Genomic DNA, 12824 nt, shown 5'->3' on the forward strand with positions numbered 1-12824 from the left:
TTTAATCTTCTAGAATTAAGGTTAAATAAATATTGTGTTTGGATTGCGTAGGTATAATTAGTATCTTTTTTCAAGACTTGTCGGTTTGATAAGGCTGTTTACTCTGTAAATAAATCTTTGTAGTGTTGTAGGTGTTTTTGTATGACGTGTGTAACATTGTGTCTATGTAAAAATGCTGTGCTTTTGAATGTAGACGCCCCTTTCACCAGTTCATGTAATAAATGTACCTATTCGGGCTTTGTACAAATTCCTTTTTTTTTAAAAGATGTTGTTTCCTTTAACAGGCGGAATGTTTTAGTATTAACACTGTATATTAAAACAGCTGTAGATTTTCAACTCAACAAAGAGATTAGCCTACATGTTGTTGGCTGAATAAACAAACGACAAAATGACGTCATCATCATCCTTTTATAAAACACGTAAAGACGTTTTGTGAACACAGCTCATCCCATATTTTTAATCAATTTTAAAATTTAAGGTGTCAAAAGAGTTTCCTTGGTTCGTAGTTTTACAATAAATAAGGTTTTAGATTTCTGTTCCGAAAGGCACGAAAAGCCCTAACAAGTTTGTTTATCGTGTATAAGTTTAAGGAGAATATTTCCCCCTAATGCTAGTAAACTACAACTGCTGTTAATGATAAAACATAGCAAACATTAGAAGAGATGTTGAAATAAAAAGTTGTATGAAACAAACTATCGACATCGCGATCCAACTTGTGTTTGTTGACTAAATGTTGACTCAAGTCTTGAAGTCTAAACTTTAAACATTTAGCTTTTGTGAAAAAAATTAAATAATGTTTTTTAAAAGACAGAACTAATTAGTTCTTGCATCCGTGAGCTGTTTCTGAGGAAATAGAACATGCAGTGGCTTTTATTCGGTACACGTGTTTATGTAGGTAGCCAAGGTAGCCTATAAAATTATGTAGACTGGCTGGGTATCTGAGTAAGGTCACCGTTTCGATCCTGAGAAAATTCAGTAGCTTTTTGATGGATCGAAACTGGACCCAGCTGTTCCTGATCACTGGGCTTTAAATGAATTATCCTGTCTAATGAAACAGCTGATCTTAGTCAGTAATATACAGATCATCACACTCATATTTGGGTTAAGATACGCACAGCACATAGGTGGCGGCCCATATCAATGATTAATTGATAGTCTATCAATCCACCCTCGGTCGAATTTCATGATGCAGTGTAAAAAATGCTCTCTATCGGTTATATGCATCTGACCGATAAGATATTTACGTTGCTCCAGTTTTTGAAGTTCCTTTGCCAGGATGGTCTAGCAGGTCCCGCGCTCCGCCCACAGTGGCATCGGCATCTGTCAAATGTCAAGATCGCCAGAGGGGCTAAGTCCCAGCAGCAGGTCTGAGTGTAGGCAGCCTGCAGCCCGGGCCGTCGTCACGGTTGACCGGTAAACGTTAAGTGTTTTCTTGTCTATCACTGTAATTCGTAAAACTGCCGTAAAATGCTAGCTGGTAGGCGTCGCTGGAACTGTGTAGACTGATTACAGATGTTATGTGTTACGCAAGAAAGCATTGCTCGGAGTATGGAAACTACGATAATGGTACAACTTGACACCTTGAGTTCAGGAACTGAATAGATTTTGAGAAAAGAAAATACCTTGTAGTTATATCTTTATAATAAATGTTTTGGGGAATTTTTTTATCTAATTCTGTTTATCAATTTCATAAACATGTTCATAAAATCTAGATGTGTTAAGTGTAAGCATTTACTATTGGATACAGAAGACAGACCTCCTCGTTGTTTCCATTTCTTCACAAGTTCAACCAAGAATCAACAGACCTAATCTTTAAAAAAAACTACATAGGAAAAGAAAACCTTCAATTAGAGATCAACACGAATAGGCTGAAACATTAGAGTTATCTAGAAACGATCCAATTTCGTAAAACATCCCTTGCTCCAGTTTCAATCAAGAGACTGAAGGAGATATCATCTTCCGTAAAACAAAAGAACTGCTGCATCCGGGAGACGGGGGCGATCGCCCTGCCGCTGTTGCCATTAGTAAGAATAATTTTCTCCGCCACATTCCAATCCTCTTGACCGCCCATTGAAATGTTAAACGGCCTCCAGTCCAGCATTCAATGAGCCAGGGAGAGTATTGAGGTGGAACCACTGAATTCGCTCAGCAGCACAGGTGAATTTTGAATCCGCACTGATTAAAATTTCAAGAAAAGCACCACATTGATTCGGAGTTAAGAAATATTTCACCCACCTTATACGTAATAGGATTTGTCCATTATGAATGTACTGTGTCGCCTAGTGGACATAAACGTAAGTTCAGTTATCCATTAGCTATCAGATAGTGTTGTAAACTAATTTAATAAGGAGTACCCCTTGATGACGAATTTCTTATACAAGTTTTTAGGATAGCTTGGGTGACGTTGGAAGCAAACAAGTCATCGACATCAACAGACTGTTGTCTAAAACTAAATCTCATTTAAGTTTAAGACTCTTATTTTAAACGATAATTCTCTGATCTGTTTTACTTTGACCGTTTATTTAAGAGATTCTTTGCTAAACCATGACGAACTCTAGAAATCCAAAACTAAGCAGATCTCTTAAGAAATTAGTGCACTTTTTTGCATCACTCGAAAAGAATCAAGAGCAGAAAGACATGAAGACCAAGTTCACGATACAACTCAAAAGAGAATCGTTGATAATAGATCTGTTGCTTAATCACAATTCGGAGTTTGACCAACTTGCCAAAACATGTAGCACCTTTTGTTGCTTATTGATGACATTGCCTGTTAATCTTGGCGTTGCTGCTACCTTCGTTATTGATGATGTTGAAGCTGTTGATGATACTTAACGTTAGGAAGTTTGCTGGAGACTGCATAAATTACTGCAGCAGCTTGGTGTAAAGAGTGGCTTTGGTCAGCGTCATACCAACATTTACTTCTGCTACTGATGATTCTGCTTTTGACATTGAAGCTGCTGATTATTATGATCTGCATACTGACGCTGCTGATGATACTGACGTAGACGTTCGCAAGGCTGCTGGTGACAGCATAAATGATAGGAGCTTGGTGTACAGAGTGGCTGATGATACAGCATCCTATCAACATTTACTTCTGCTACTGATGATTCCGCTTTGGACACTGAAGCTGCAGATGATTCTGAGCTGATGCTGATACTGACGTAGACGTTCGCAAGGCTGCTGGTGACAGCCAAACAATGACAGCAGCTCGGTGTAGAGAGTGGCTGACTATTATACAACGTGTGGCCACTTAATTAGTAGCACTGATACAACAATTAATGACGGCGTCACATTGTGAGCCTGGCTTTGTGTCAGAGCTTGCTGGCTCCCGGCAGCCATCACGCGTGTGCTGTCTGTGCTCTGCTCTCTGTCTCAGTCTCACTGGAACAAAGCGTATCCGGATTCCTTCAGAGTGAAGGTGATTTTCAACGAGATATGAGTTTCAGTCATTTTCCAATTTGCAGTCTTGTCTAAATAGTAAAGACAGCTGTAGAACTATTTTTCAAAGTCTAGGGATGATTATTCTGTCACCTTTTCAAACAGATGTTATTAGAGACATACATATAGATAAAATAGGTTGCAGTAATGCAGATATTTATAGTAGATAAAATGATAGATAACTCCACGGTATAAAACAATATAAGTTAATTTAGTATACTTTCATCTAATGATGTTCAATTTTTTCTCATCCTTTGTATCTTCTTATGTGACTGTGTTTGTGGATCGCTGTCCCACAATAAATCCACTTGCAAAACATATTACCAACCAACCATAGTTAGGTCGGAGAAGTATGTTAAATCTATGGAAGAATTAAAGAACAAATCTTTTACGTTTTACTTTACTAATTTAATTGATTGCAGTTTTAGAACTAAATAAGACCATAGATAAGGCACGGATGCGACTCGGATATTCTAAAACTGACTAACCAAACAAGTATTTCTAATAGTACCCTCTGTGTATTAGGCTTGACATGACCAATGTCTCCATCGTTTGTTTGGTTCAAGGCTACACGTAATACAAATTGTCCATCCCTTTCAAAATAGCACATTAAATCTCATTTAGATCTTCTCAGATTCATCTGAACACGGACAGACAAATCAGTGAAAATCGAGTTTACTTCCGTCATTTCCAATGCAAAGAAGCTTTCCTGCTTCCGCACATTTCCTATGCATAAAAGCCAGCGACGCTTTCACACTGTTGCTAGTTTTAAACGATTTCTTGCCCACGATTCCAGCAGTACAAAAGGACTTTTGTCTAGATTGTGAGCATCATCGCCCTAGGCGCACGCCGAGCCACGTTGCCGGGCTATTTGCGCCCGTTTCTTTGTTGTGCGGTGATTCGGCCGTGTGTCGTGAGAGCATATTCGCGCAGGCTCCATGCTAACGGTGCGCTGCGCCTGCGCCGTGTACAGTCTGCGCTGTGCCTTGTTTATTCCTGCCCACGCATTCCGTCTCTGCCCGCCTTCCCAGCGAGCACACCCAGAACGAATATTAATGCGAAATTTCACTTTCAGTTTGTAACAAGACAGAGCAGTTGATTTTATCTGCACCATCGTTTGTTGGGGTTTGTATATCACCTGGTGGTTTGATTACGAAAATCGTGGTTGAAGAGTTGTTTTTGTAAGGTATTATTGCACAAACATTTGTTGTGGCCTATTTGTGATTTTAGTGGTAGTAGCCGTTAGGTACTATGTGAGCAAAGCCCTCCCCTTGTTCACTAGTGATGATTTTAAACTAGGGCCTACTCAATGTTGAAATAAGAAAATGACTGACGTTCCGTCATACTGTATGCTTTGGTGCGGAGTTCAAACTACGGATTCACACAACCCAGGATGGCTCTTTGAGGTCTCTTTCCAATGACTTAATATGTGAGCGAAATTACATTTAAACGCATTAGTTCCTAACGCAAGTCCGTTGTAATGAAGATTGTTATAGAACTAGAACTGCAGCGTTTGGCTGAAGAACATATTTAAAAATCTTCTAAATTTCAATGACATACTATAAAGCCTAACTTCACCAATTCATATCTAGAACACACAATGCGTGTTCATAAGCAAAAACCGTTGATGACATTCTATCCTAGCGGAGTATTCCTGCCAAGTCAGTGACTGTGCTGCGTCAGCGGCGTTGTCATGCGTCAACGTGTTGACAACCTCAACCAGGCACTTCGCTGACTGCGTTGACCTCTCGACAGCTGATTGTGTCAAGCAACGCACGTGACAACCGTTTAAATAGACACATTAATTACGTGGGTGTTTCAGGCCGAGGATGTCATGAATAACTTAAAAGTCAAGGATGGCAAGTTTATGTATGGACATCTGGGTGCGAACCGTATTTTGGCTACATCCACCCACCTCTTCGTTACTGGCTTGCTGATTTGCAATTTTGATGAAAGAAACATTTTTTATTTGTGAAACATCTTTTAAATTCTTTTAACCTTCCTACATAACTTGAAAGTCAGAGTTGTGTGAGCATTTTGAAGTTGTTGACAAGCAAGTTTACCTCTCTGGGAAATGTAGACCTATTGGTTGTGGGCATTTAACGTGAAGGTAGACTAAAAGCAACGCCAAGGAGAAATTCAGAATTGTTTAGAGGTGTCACTAACTTTAAATAGTGTCACACTATAGAACAAATCATTACCAATTTCTGCTTCCTTCCAAAATATTTATTTCTCTCACTAGGATGACGACTTCTCTGCACTCAAATGTATTCCCGTTTAATAGTACCATTAAGTAGTAAACATTTAAACCACCAGATACAAAGCCACTTTAACTTCAATTGGACTTCAATTCCCGCAAATCAGCCATGGTTTTAGCAGTGTGAATGACGTTTTCCTGCCATTAAATAGCTTACCACTGTTTCTTGTTGGAGCTGTTGTGCTGACTACCAAGCTGTTTTCAAACACCTAAAAACGTAGTCTTGGACCAGCTGAGCTCAAACCAAGGTTAAAACCCTTTGTAGAATTGGAAAAGTCAATGAAGGGCAATGAACTCTTCACTTAGCTGAAATGAGTCGAAATGGGGCTACAAAAGAACAAATTTAAAGTATCAAGTATCGAAATTCCAGTAGGCTACTGAGAAAGCGGTCTCGGCGGGGTGTGGGAATGCGCTTTACATAACGGTTCAAGTCAGCTGGGCGATCGGCCGTTTCTGATGTGATGGGACTCCTTCGCATCCAGTGCATGCACACTGCATTGACTATTGGACCATGACTTCTAGATACTACTAGCAAACACCCCGACTTTATGGACCAGCTGTAGCCAATTGTTGAAATAGATCATAGTTGAATGAGCCACTCAGAGTTTACTTTCAAAAATAAGTTTTTTCTCCCATAGATTTTGTTGCTGGAATAGTTGATGTGACATAGATGCTGTAGTTTACAAAAAACTGCCAGTTCGGGTCAGTTTTGTTGAACATTCAGCGTATTCGATTAAAATCTGCATTTTACAGTACGCTGTGTTGGCACAATTCCTCTTGACTCATATGTATTCAGAAACTGGGTAAAACTAAGATACAAAACTGTAAATACATTGACAAGGTTAGTAAAAAGAAAAACTTTGTAGAATGTTTGTTTCTAAGTAGAGATACGACAAGATAACATTAAAATAAAGAAGAACGAAACTAACTTTCATTTAGTAGAGTATACATCGTTTGGTATACATATCATTGTATGTACAATAAGATACACTATTAATCAGCTAAAAATTTAGTGTATACCAGACACTACTTTCCGAACTCTGACCTCTCAAATCATCTTCGCCCTCTATTGTGTTCACTAGTTTCAGAACGCACCATAACTTACCACCTCAGTTGGTCCGAAGAAACCGAATACGAACAAAGAGACTAAAAACCATTGGAGGAGAAAATCAGAAAATACTTAAGAGAATGAAGCAAAGCATAACGCAATGGGGAGGAGGCGGTAGAGCATTATGACTCGTGGCTGTCGGAATGTCCACAGCAAGAACGGTAATGGCTACAGCAACTGCAGGGAAATGGCAATGGCAATGACTATGGACATAACCGTAGAGTTACCGACGCTGTTACTAACACTCGCGACAAACATTACCGTCCAGGGCGTAACTGGCTGCGACATGCAACTGAGGTGAGTTGAAGACAAAGGCGATGTGAAGAAATGGGCCAAGCGGGGGATAATATCCTTGGGTGTATCACATCCTTACTGTAGACACTTAGACATATTCCCTTATGGCAAAGCACACTGTCACACTCAAGTATATGGTGTGGCCTGGAGACAAAGGTGACGTGAGAGTGAGGAACTGGGCCAAGCGGAGGATATCACATCCTTGGGTGGATTACATCCTCACTTAGACTTAGACATAATCACTTATGGCAAAGCACACTGTCACACTCAAGTATATGGTGTGGCCTGGAGACAAAGGTGACGTGAGAGTGAGGAACTGGGCCAAGCGGAGGATATCACATCCTTGGGTGGATTACATCCTCACTTAGACTTAGACATAATCACTTATGGCAAAGCACACTGTCACACTCATGTATATGGTGTGGCCTGGAGACAAAGGTGACGTGAGATTGAGGAACTGGGCCAAGCGGAGGATGAATCGTCTACAGGAAAAAACAATCAAGATGGTTTTATCGACCTCGGGATCTAGCTACTTTTGCTTCACATTCTTTCCTATTGAAACCTAAGTGGCTATACAGTTTGGTTCCAACTGTGACATTTTCGTTCGTCGTAACCAAGAAACTCGTTGAAACAATGAAAAGAACAGGATCAGTATCGGCTGAATATACGAGTATGCATCACATCTTTACCGTTAACACCGTCGCCGAGTTTAAACCTGAAGGAAAAACTACCGGGTAAAAATGTACGTATTTCCATACTGGAGACAAAGATAATTTTGAGGAACCGAGACATCAACGGGGGAGACTCCGGAAAAATCTCATATTTTCTTACACTGTTACTTTAACTTTGGAGCTGCAACTGCAGAAGTTTAATACAAACTAAACTGTGGAATTTTGTATACCATCTTTAGACAAAGGCGATGTAGGAACTGGGCCAGTAACGGCTGAGGCTCGGATGCATCACATCTCTGGATCGAATGAAGACCTGTTTATCTCGTTCCGTCTTCTCTCCTTTGTGGTCAAAACGGACCAAATGCGTTGTAACCCTTTGGATAATCTGTGGTGAGGCTGTGATATGGTCAGGAATGGTGGTGAAATTGATTTCCATAAAATTATAGTTGAGCTGCATATCAGTAAACAATTGGTAGGAATGTTGTTTAGTCGCTTAATTTATACAGCATCGCCCTTATAGACACAATTGTGGCTTGTGATTTATAAACTGTTGGAGAAGGAAGGATATTTAGCTCTAGCTTGTGATTAATTGTAATATATTTTTTAAGAAAGTCGTAGTCACTGTTACAATATTGCCTAGGAACTAAGTATACATTTGATGTAGACTTTTCGAGTTTAAACTCAGGTGTTCTTGATCAATTGGGGCTTTGAAGAAATGGTCATGGCTAAGAAACAACCGGTATTAATAGTCAGTCTGAAGACAAAACCTGCAGCTTAATGATTGCTAGGAGGGACCATAACCACTTAGTTACCTAATTTACCTAGTATTTGAAGCCCAATATTTCTCAGCTCCTTGTCTTTTTCTCAACTCCTTGTCTTTTTCCAGCAGCTCCTTGTGTTTTTCTCAACACCTTGTCTTTTTCTCAGCTCCTTGTCTTTTTCTCAGCTCCCTTGTCTTTATTCTCAGCTTCCTTGTCTTTTCCCCTCAGCTTCTTTGTGTTTTTCTCTGTTTCCCGGTCTTATTCTTAGCTTCCTTGTCTTTTCCCCTCAGCTTCTTTGTTTTTTTCTCTGTTTCCTGGTCCTTTTCTTAGCTTCCTTGTCTTTTCACCTCAGCTTCCTTGTCTCTGGTTGTACAGTCATGCACAGTTAACAATGGGTGATCCTAGAAGCGACCCACCCACGATTGCTATCACATTATGTACACAAGTCCCGTGTCAAATTTGACTTTCCGCGCCCCCACGTCACGTTTTCCCCAACATTGTCTCCTCCGCTGGACCTGTAATGAAGGACGCCGACTCTCGGTTCCCACTATTGTCGCTGGTTTCTCACAAACTCACAAACCGTCGCCAAAATGTCCCTAATTAACGCGACCCATTCGTACACACGTGTTATTTAGTTAATAATCTACGTATAACTCACCCTAAACTTGTCTTTAGCTGTTACTTATGGATGGTAAACTCAAAAGGGAATGATCATTTATGGTGTAGAAGAGAATCCAGGCATTGCTAAAATCGCTTCTCTGAAAAGAACGTGGTGCAAGATACTGTTCCAAACGCTCAACATCATCGCTTCCAAAATGTACCGGGCATGAAATCACCAAACAAACCTCTCATTTTACAATTGGATGAGAAATCTAAAAGTCACAAAGGCGATAAGGAGAAGAACCTGTCAACTTGAAAGTTTGTAAATAGACCCAGTTGTAATTGATTATTTGTCTTCTTAATGACTTTGGTTTAGCCTCCTCCAATACAAGGCCACGGCGTTGTGTGGAAACTTCGCACCGGCCGGCCTATTGCCATAGTAATAACAAACGTGTAAACATAAACATTGTGCAGACGCTACTCTACATTATAAATTGCTACAGCTGTTTCAGTGGGCCGTGACTGCGGCGTTGCCACTTTTGTCTCACCACGGCCTTGTATTAGACAGAGGAGGTCATGCTTTGGTCAAAGAAAATGTTTTGTTCAACGTCTTGATTGTTAAGTGTACATAGTTTATACCTATTGGATTACAGCGGACATGAAATCCTTCACCAACAAGTTTCATACTTCATAATGTGGTTAAATTCAATGACAAAGGTTTGTACAGTATATAGCTGTCAACGTCCTCGAGTAATGCTGGTCACGTAATAAAAGGTAACTCCTTCAAGGTTCTTAAATGGATCAAGCTTTAATTGATTGTTTATTTTATAGCCTTGACCAAAGAATTTATTGAATAGACTGAGAAACCTTCGATTCGCACCAGTTGTGACATTTCCTTGAGCGAAGGGCTTAAAATGAACATACAGTACAGTGGTTGGACATCGTGGTATATTATGTGGTTAATTTGACACAATTATGGTTGGTTGACTATCAGCTGCCTTTTTAGGTTGACACAGTTGACATAATATTGATAAAACAGTAGTTGACACATTGACACACTAAAGATAACGGCACAGAGATTGTCCTGTGTTTGTGTTTTGTCAAATCTGTCCCATTTGATTATATCATTGACTTTTAGCACTGCCATGAAATTCCCACATTTTGCATCTATCATAGAGAGTTTGGGTTTCTAATAGTGACAAATGAGCTAGCAATCACCAATATTTGATGTTAAAGGGTAAAATAAACATTAACTTTAATTTGAAAAACACGTTATTTTGTCTTAGAATAACTCGAATTTAGTTTCAGTGATGAGTGTGAAAGCTCTTCACGGTTGTATGAGAACAGGAGAAGAAACGGAGATAATTAAATAATTATATTGAGGGAAACTCATGTGAACAAGTGAGAACCGACGAGGATTGTTTCGATTGTTGTGATTCAATTATAGAAACTAGTCTAGTCAGCACAACTCGGATTTGATTCGATGGGTTTATGAGGTCAAATTTTAAAGTAGATATTTTATGACTATATTGTATTGACTGTATTGTTCTGATTGTTGTAGTTCAGTTAAAAGAACCTACTCTGCACAGCTCGGATTTGATTCAAGGGGTTTGGAGGGTCAAAATGTAATTGGATATTTTATGAGAAGGATTGTTCTGATTGTTGTTGTTCATTAAAGAACCTAGTCAGCACAGCCCGGATATGATTCGAGGGGTTTGGAGGGCAAAAATGGATATCTTTATGACTAGTATTGTTCTGAGGGTTGGTTCAATTAAAAGAAGTCAGTCAGCACAACTAGTATTTGATTCGAGGGGTTTGAGAGCTACAAAGTGGATAGTTAATGAGTATGGTTGTTTTTCGAGATTCATTTAGAAGAACCTAGTCAGCACAACTCGGATTTTACTCATGGTTTGGGTTTGGGGAGTCAAATTTAATCGGATAGTTTATTCTTTCAGGTTTCACCTCTCTAAAGAAGCCTTACTGAAGCTTAACGCTAATCCGCTAACGTGGATGCTCGGCCACGGTGGAATTTAATTTAAACGAAACTTTCTATCTCGTCAATAACACCTATCACAGCTTTTACTCTAACCATTAAGCCTCTATATACAATGGGAGTAATCTCCAACTCGCTTGTCATAGGATAATAGTGTTTTCTAGAATATACAACGGATATTAAAACTCTTGCCGTTTTCGAAATGACTGTGAAATTGGGGAACGTTAATGTTGTGTTGGTGTATAAATAGTTGCTTTGAACCATCAGGGGGTTAAGGTAACCTTTAAATGTTAAGGGAAAATTAACTAAAATTTATTGTTTCAAATAGTTTTAAGCAAAAACTATTTGACACCTTTAAGTTAGTGAATCATTTCATTTCATCGTCGATCCCCTATATTGTTAACCACAGAGTTTACTCAACTCAAACCTGACAAATCCTTGAAATTCTTCGGTCAAAATACATCATATGCCATTAGGTAAGCTATCGGTGGCCGTGATGCGGGGTCTAAATTTAACACCATTACGAGTGCGGATTTAGATGTGAAAGTATTTGCTTGTTGCGAGCTTCACTTGAGATATTTCCGGTATAAACAGAAACGTACGGAATCAGACCTGGAGCACCAGCGACGGAAAAGGTTTTCTTGAGTAGGTACAAGATATCGTGCATTTAGTATATCAATTCATCGTTTTTTAGATGAACTGCAGTAGTTCAGTAGATACGGTAGTTGCAGTAGTATTGGATGTTTTTGGGCACTGTAATTCAAAGCGTAATCTCGACTGAACATTCGACTGGTTATTGTGCTACCCTTCAAATCTAATGGTTGCGGGTTCGATCCCAAGTGGAGTATTTTTTGACCCAAAGACCACTTGTCAATGGGCCATCAATTAAAAATAATATACAAAAAAGGTTTTTTATTTTTATAAATTGATATGTGGACGCCACTTGGGTGCGTATTTTCAGCTAAATATGAATGAAGGATGAGTGTGAGATGATATAGAGGTTTGTTGCATTGTTACTGACCAAGATCATCTGTTTCATCTGTCAGAATCATTTTTAAAGCCCAATGATCAGGAATAGCTGCGGGTCCAGTCGCGAACCATGAAAAAGCTACTGTCCTGACTTTTCTCAGGATCGAACCGGTATCGTTTAATTGCAAGGAGGACACTTAAACCACTCATCTACCCGTTCTAAGTTATAGTATTAAGAACACACAAATTTGATGTTTGAACCTCTTCCCTCCAAAAAATGTAAAAATACCATTTATGTCAAAACGAAAGCAATCAATCTTTTAAAATATAAGATGGGCAATCCTCTGTTATACCTACCGCACTAGGTCCTAGGTCAGGAGAGTAATTTTTATATGTACAATTAACCTAACCTATCCTGATGTAGTGGATATAACAAAAACCTGGTGTGGCCGGTAACAGAAGAGTACTCAGATGTCCTCTCAAACAAACCAATGCATTTTAGTCAGAGCGATGCACGAATCTCATCATATTCTAGTCACATGACCTTGGTTGCGTGAGCGGAGCGCACGCGCCTACAGGCCACGGAATGCGCAGCTCTGAGCTCTCATTAATTACAAAACAGTCATTACACAAGCGATCACCGCTCATGCGCGGCTTCATCTCTAGCGGGGAAACTGGTGAGAGGAGGCAGGAACCGTAGGAACCTCTCCAGCGCCGTTGCAAGGAACTTGAT

The 12824-nt window shown here is 39.6% G+C and overlaps 1 long non-coding RNA gene across 1 annotated transcript in view; it reads left to right on the top strand.

Moving 5' to 3' along the window:
* The window catches only part of LOC128996053 (uncharacterized), a 77371-nt gene that overhangs the window by 654 nt on the left and 63893 nt on the right, over positions 1–12824 (top strand). The window lies entirely within an intron of this gene.

This window comes from Macrosteles quadrilineatus, unplaced genomic scaffold (genome assembly GCF_028750875.1).
Source record: "Macrosteles quadrilineatus isolate MER2022 unplaced genomic scaffold, UCM_ALF_1.0 Scaffold_5__1_contigs__length_97177068, whole genome shotgun sequence".
Classification (NCBI taxonomy): Eukaryota; Metazoa; Arthropoda; class Insecta; order Hemiptera; family Cicadellidae; genus Macrosteles; species Macrosteles quadrilineatus.